Below are 7,190 nucleotides of genomic sequence, written 5' to 3' on the forward strand. Positions count from 1 at the left end.
AAAAAAAAAAAAGCTTGATGGATTTAAGGCTACTCTGTCCATCCAGAATTCACTCTTGAAAACCCCAGAGGGAGCTGGAAAAGGCAGGTGCTGATTCTCCAGAGCAGGCAAGTCTGGGGCCTGCATGTTACTCAGTGGGGGAGACAAACAGGGGCTTCCAACATCCCTGAGTGCAGAACCTCAAGTCTCAGGGCAGGCACCTACCTGCAGGAGCTGATGCTCCTGTGTGGCGAGATTTCAGGGTGAGAGATGGCAGGCTTTTACATACATATTAAGTCCAGCTGGTCTTTGAATATAAAAGGACTTGTCAAAAATGGAGGGGTCCCCAATTAATGGCCCCGCATGTGGACCCGGGCTCAGGAAAGGCTTGAGGGGTAGAAGGTGGGGCTCATACTGGCAGCAATCATCTGTTCCCTTTCGGGGGCGGGGAGGCAACCACACCCCTGGAAGCCCCAGACGTGTGACACCCAAGTGCCCTTTGCTTTGGGTAGGATGCTGTCAGCTGCATGTAACAGACAAGCCCATCTCAAAACGCCAACACTAGGACACACGTTATGTCACCAAAGAAGTCCAGAGCTGGCGAGCAAATGCGCTGCCCAGTGACACCCTCAAGGAGGAGGATTATTGAATCTTTCTGTTCTGCCACCCATTTAGCCTGGGCTTTGCCCTTGACTCACTCCCTTCCTGGGAGCAAGACGGGGGCTCCTGGAGCAGCATCGTGCCCAGACACAGTAACATCCAGAAGAAACGAAGCCCTTCCATTCCTATCTGTTTCGTTCTGTCAATGAGGAAGACTTTCCCAGAAGCCTCCACCACACTCTTCCCACCGCTCCCCACCCAACCAAGCCAACGACCTTCAAGGGGAGCCTGATGGAGGGAAGGGCAGATCCTGTGAAGGGTGGATGCACCTGGTGGAAGTGGAATTCTTATTTATTTATTTATTTATTTATTAAAGTATAGTTGATTTACAGTGTTGTGCCAATTTCTATACAGCAAAGTGACTCAGTCATAATATACATTTTTTTAATATATTATTTTCCATCATGGAGTTTCCCAGGCTAGGAGTCGAATTCGAAGCCTCTGGCCTATACCACAGCTCATGGCAATTCCGGATCCTTAACCTACTGAGCGAGGCCAGGGATTGAACCCACATCTTCATGGATACTAATTGGATTAGTTTCCGCTGTGCCATGACGGGAACTCGCTGCTTATCCCTTCTAAATGTAAGAGTTTGCATCTACCAACCCCAAACTCCCCATCCATCCCACTCCCTCCCTGCTCAAGGAAGCAGAATCCCACTAGAAAGGGGGAGGGAGATATGCCAGGAATGTACCCCACGCTCTCGACACTGCCCCTTTCCCTACAACAGAAGACACCTCCCTGACCTCTCCCACGGTGTCCTTTTCACAGGCCTGTTTTCCAGTCTCTCCAGCACTGGAATATTCTTCCTAGTCAGACCTTAGCTGGAGAGCATCATGGCTTCTGTGTAGCTTTATGGGAACTCCTGCCTCAATCAGAACTTCCCATCCTGACCCTATATCATTGTTCTAATACCTGCCACTGTCCAGCTCCTATACTGGTAAGTTCAGTGCTTTCTGTCTTCCCCAAACTAAACCGTGGGCTTCCGGTCCCCACAGTGTCCAGCCCTCCACCTTGTGCTCTGCGTCGGTCCACTTGAAACCACCAGAGCTTTGCATCAAGTACCCACTGCACACATCCCTGTCCCGTTACTCAAGGCTAAAGGCTATGCTCCTAACTAAAAACGGTCTAAGTTAACGTGAAGCAAGGCGAGAGCCTGAGCCCTCAGCCTGCCTGCTAGTTTCAAGCACACATGAACAGAGTTGGCATCCTTGAGATGTTACAGAGCAGCAGTGAGCATCCCCTGTGGCTTCTCCCTCCAGTCCAGAGTCACTCCCAAAGCAAATGTCTCAGAAACACACAGAGCATGCAGGAGATACGCCAACGCCTTAGCAATGATGTCATCTTAAAAACTAAGACCAAACCAGGTTGATTACTGGTCACTGCTGTTTAGCAAGCTCTGCCGTACCAGTCTTCAGGATGGCCAGACCCTCTGCTTCAGAATTCCTCTCCCTTCATGCACACAACAGCCTGGGATGCAACTGAAGACAGAGCTTCTATCTCCCACGCCTGCTTCAGAAGCTAAGGCCCAAAACTCCCACATGGTTCTCCTTGTAACGGGGGGTCCTCTTGGCTGCCTGCCTGGCTGCATTCATCCCAAAGCACTCTAGCTGGTCAGTGTCATCTGGAAATAAGAGAGCAGCACCTGATAATCTAGTGATGGTGTGTCATCAAAGCAGCAAAGAGGACAGCCTTCCCTTCCCCAGTTAGATGCTCAAATGACCCAAAATTGCATTTATAATTAACCTTATCAACTATTTAAACTGCCATTTATGTTGAACCTCCCAGTTTGGAAAGAACACCAGCTTCAAAGGCAATTAGATGAGCATTCAAAATCCAGCTCTTGCAATGATCAGTTTGCTGTGTGACTCAGAGCAGGTCACATCACCCCTCTGAGCTCTAGTTCCCTCATCGATAAAATGGAAATCATGATACTGATCTCATGGAGGTGCTATGACAATTTAATTAAGAGAGAACACATTCAAAGAACCCAGCATAGAACATGAGCTCAATAAATGGGAGCTATGACTCCTATTGCCACTAAGAACATTAACCTCTAAGTTGTTTTTGCACATACTGTGCCTCTGCCCTGTACAACTACACCAGTGGTGAGAACAGGGGTCACAGAGTGCCAGAGCTGGAACTGCTCTCAGACATCAACTTAGCTCTACAGTTCTCAACCCCAGCTGAACCATCTGGGGTTTTTAAAAAACTTCCATCTCATACGCTCAATCAAAGACCAATTAATCAGGAGACTGGGTACAAGCATCTGTGTCTCCTTAGACGGTCTCCTCACTTTACACAGGAGGACAGGAAGCCCAGAAAGTGACTCTCCACTGATCACTGCCAATGTGATACTGCAGCATCAGCCCAGCATTTCAAATACCAGAGTATCTTGGGGACTGATTCTGTCAGCCAAGGTCAGGGTCCTTTCCAGCCAACACGTTTGATTGGCTTGTTTTCTATACCCTTACCCAGTCCTCTTCCTGGCAGACAGGACAAGCCCTTGAAGGGTCTGTGTGACAGGCAGAGATGGGCAAGGTGGATGGGGAACATTGCAGTGGGCAGGATCCAAGGGGCTACTCACCGCTGCCTGAAAGCTCATGCCCTGGCCCAGCTCCCTGACATCCAGCGCATGCTGCTCTCCCAGAAAGAAAGCTCTTCTTCCCACTGGCTGTTTCCTACCGAACACCACCGCCTTCGGGGGGCCTTGTCCTCTGCCTCAGCCCCAGCACAAGTCAGAGGTCTCCAAAACATTAAATAATTCAAGAGCTATTCTCGAGCACTTACGTGCCAGGGACTCTGCTAGGAACAGCCAAGCTGGTCGCTGCCTTTCCGGTGCCATCGTTCAGGAAGGCAAGCGGCCTTCATGAGTCGGACTCTGCACCTGTCCCAGGAAGAGGCCACCTCTCAGCACCACCAACCAGCGGCCCAGGCCGTTTGTTAAGCAAGAGGGAGCCGTACTGAGGAGGCACACACTGGTCAAACTAGAGCTAGTCCAGAGGATTCAAGGAAGCATGGAGCTCAGGGAATGCAGACTCTCTGAAGTGGGCGGGTTTAGGGATTGGTTCCCTGAAGCAGTGATGAAAGACCTATACAGAAACTTTGGCGCTGGCTGACTCCTAACCTTCACGTGAGCCATGTGGAGCTGGAGTGAAGCTGGTGCTGATTGGCTGACTGTTGGGAGTCTCTGGAGTGAAGCTGGTGCTGATTGGCTGACTGTTGGGAGTCTCTGGAGTGAAGCTGGTGCTGATTGGCTGACTGTTGGGAGTCGCTGGAGTGAAGCTGGTGCTGATTGGCTGACTTTAGCAACCTAATTGGGAAGCATGCACCGGGTGTATGTCTGGTGTTGGATGCAGTTAGCGTAGTTTGAGGAACACTGGCCAAAGAAAAGCCTTTTCCTTTCTTGATGTCGTATGGGAAGTTTTTCTCCCCTTTCTCAGCTGACTGTGAGTCCTTGGGGGAACCCAATCGATAACTTTATGAAGCTCACAGTCTGGTTAGGAATTCAGGGCATGCTCCAAAAAATGGGACCAGTGGGGCCAGGAGTCGTGTTCATTCAGCAAACCTTTATGGTACGGGCTCCAGCTGTGTTTTAGCCCATGTGGAAGCACTAGGGGCCACGCGGGGCCCTAAACTCAAGGCCAGTGGAGAAGGGTCAGGGCTGAAATACCAAAATAAAAGAAAATAAGGCCTCTCGAATTGAAGCATCTCTGAATGGAAACCAGACAGGAGCCCCAAAAGCATGTGCCCCAGCCTCTTCATTCAAAGGATAGGAAAACCTGATTCCCAGAGATGGTAATTAACATGCCCATATTTACATAGCCTGTTAGTTGACAAAGTGGGATCCAGGTATCATGACTCCTTGCTCCTTATTATTTACTGAAACCTACTGTCCTTGCACAGGAAGAAAGGAGCTGGATACTCTCATATATGGTGATGGGGGGAGGCCTCGCGGGGAAGTGGGCCTGCACCAGGGCTTGGGAGGGGAGAGGGCATGAGCAAAGGCATAGTACAGAACGCTCTTGCACCTGCTTATCCAGGTGCCCCAGTTCCTCACAGCAGCCCTGTTACTTTTTCCTCCCTCTGCTCTGGTACATGGCTCTTGCTGGAGTATTCACAGCCAGAGTCTTGAATTCCAGAAGGCACATCAACCAAAATTTCTAAATTGCATTTGCAGATCTGTCCCACTGGGCCCCTCTGGGGAGAGAGCAGGATGAGAGGACACCAGAGGGGTCACCCAGCTACTGGGCAGGCACCCAGGGCCTCCCCCTCTCCTCTTGCTTCTGGAGCAGCTTCTCCAGGATCCTCTACAGATGCTAAGGTGGGGCCAGCAGGAACAGCTCATTTGTTATCAATGGCAGCATCCACAGGCTGGGAGTAGCATGTGAACTCAGAGAGATGATGGAGGCATAGCTTGTTCTTGTTGCCCACAGACACCCTCTGCTCCTTCATATATGAGCCTGCCCCAACCCTCCTCCCTGGCTCTTCCTAGAGCCCCAACCCCTCCCCCAAACCTGCCCTCCAGTGTACTCCTCCTTCCCTTTTACAGAAGGACACATGTTCCAGGCCTGCCATGTGTCAGGTGCTGGAAATAAAGAAAAACATCAAAGTGAATCCTTTGCCCTCAGGTAATTATGGACAAGTCAGAGAAAGAGATTTAATGAATGTATATGAAAGACCAACCCCATGTAGGCCCTATGCTTGGCACTTCCATATTTTAATGCATAGTGCTGAGAGATAGTTAGGGTTTGTGGTAGATAGAACCCTAAGATGGCCCCACAGATTCTCAACCCCATCTATAAAAACCCCTCCCCTTGGAGTTCCTGTTGTGGTGCATCGGAAGTGAATCCGACTAGTATCCATGAAGATATAGGTTCAATCCCTGACCTCACTCGTGGGTTAAGGCTCTGGCATTGCATGAGCTTCAGTGTAGGTCACAGATGTGGCTCGGATCTGGCATTGCTAGGCTGTGATGTAGACCAGCAGCTGTACCTCTGATTTGACCCCTAGCCTGGGAGCTTCCATATGCCTTGAGGGGCGTGGCCCTAGTGAAAAATAAAAGCAAAAAAAAAAAAAATCCCCTCCCTTTGAGTGTGAGAAGGATCTGTGACTATGATGGAGTGTTGTTTCTTGAGTAGGACATGTTATATAAGACTCTGATGCCAAGGACTGGGGAGTCTCCTGCTGGGTTTGAAGATCTGATCCACCATGTAGTGAGAAGGCCACATGTCCTCTAGGAGCTGAGAGCAACCGCCAGCTGACAGCCAGCAAGAAAGCAGGGACCTCAGTCCTACAGTGACAAGGAAATGAATTCTGCCAACAACTTAAATGAGCTTGGAAGAGGATCCCAACCAGCAGATAAGAATGCAGGCCCAGCTGACACCTTAAGGTGGGCTTTGTGAGGCCTTGAACAGAGAAACCAGTTGTGCTGTGCCCAGACTTATGACCTGCAGAAACTAGGAAAAAATAAGTAGGTGTTAAGTCTCCAAATTTGTGGTAATTTGTCATGGAGCAATTGGAAACAAAGACAAATGATATTCAAAATATTTACAAACCAGCAGGGCATGGGTACCACCCAGAGTGGACACAGGCAGTAAACAACTGATATGATGGTGTGGGCAGAGCATAAGCCATGGAGGACTGTTTCATAATCCCCATTTTATAAATGTGGAAAGTGATGTTCAGTGGAAATTAACTAGCCCAAATCTTTATAGCTATTGGAGGCAGAGCTGGATCCATCCCAGGCCTTCTGGAGAGGCAATGAAAATCAAGGCTCTAATGCTGTGGATGGAGGGTTTTGAGAGCCATCCTTTGGGCTGTGGACTTGATTTTCTGGGTAATGATGAACCACTGATAAACATCAGGAAGATGCAAGAGTAGAGGAGCACCCTCGGTATTGGCATTGCATAGACAACGCAGGTGTGTGTGATTTAGGAAAGGGTTTGATCAGAGATGCAGAAATATGACAAGTGATATAGAAAATGAAGTTTGATAATGAGAGGCCTTTGCTCCTGGTGTTCTGGAAGCACTTAGGTAACCAGGCTGGTGGTCAGGAAGGAGATCTGGGTGTGAAGCCGTGGGGAGCAAGGACTAATGGGAACCCAGGTGGCTGAAATGCAACCCAGAGGAGAAATTGTGGCTGGGCCCATGCCATCCCTACCTGCCTCCAACCCACTGGAGAAGGCTGCACACACATGGGGCTGGGGACCAGGAGGAGACTGATAGGCTTGCTGGCAGGAGCTGAAGGTGTCAGCGCTTGAAAGGTGCTTCTTCACTTCATTTCTACATCTCGTGTAAATTACCCCGTGGACCACACAGGGAAGGCGATTGTGGGAAATGCAGCTCAAACTGCCCTAAGTTGACTTGGTACAAACTACCTCTCCATATTTTGTGTGTGTGTGTGTCTTTTTAGGGCTACTCCCACAGCACATGGAAGTTCCCAGGCCAGGGGTTGAATCGGAGCTGTAACCACTGGCATACACCACAGCCACAGCAACCATGGGATCCGAGCTGAGACTGCAAACTATACCACAGTTCATGGCAACGCC

The sequence above is a fragment of the Phacochoerus africanus genome, chromosome 1 (assembly GCF_016906955.1).
Source record: "Phacochoerus africanus isolate WHEZ1 chromosome 1, ROS_Pafr_v1, whole genome shotgun sequence".
NCBI classification, from domain to species: domain Eukaryota; kingdom Metazoa; phylum Chordata; class Mammalia; order Artiodactyla; family Suidae; genus Phacochoerus; species Phacochoerus africanus.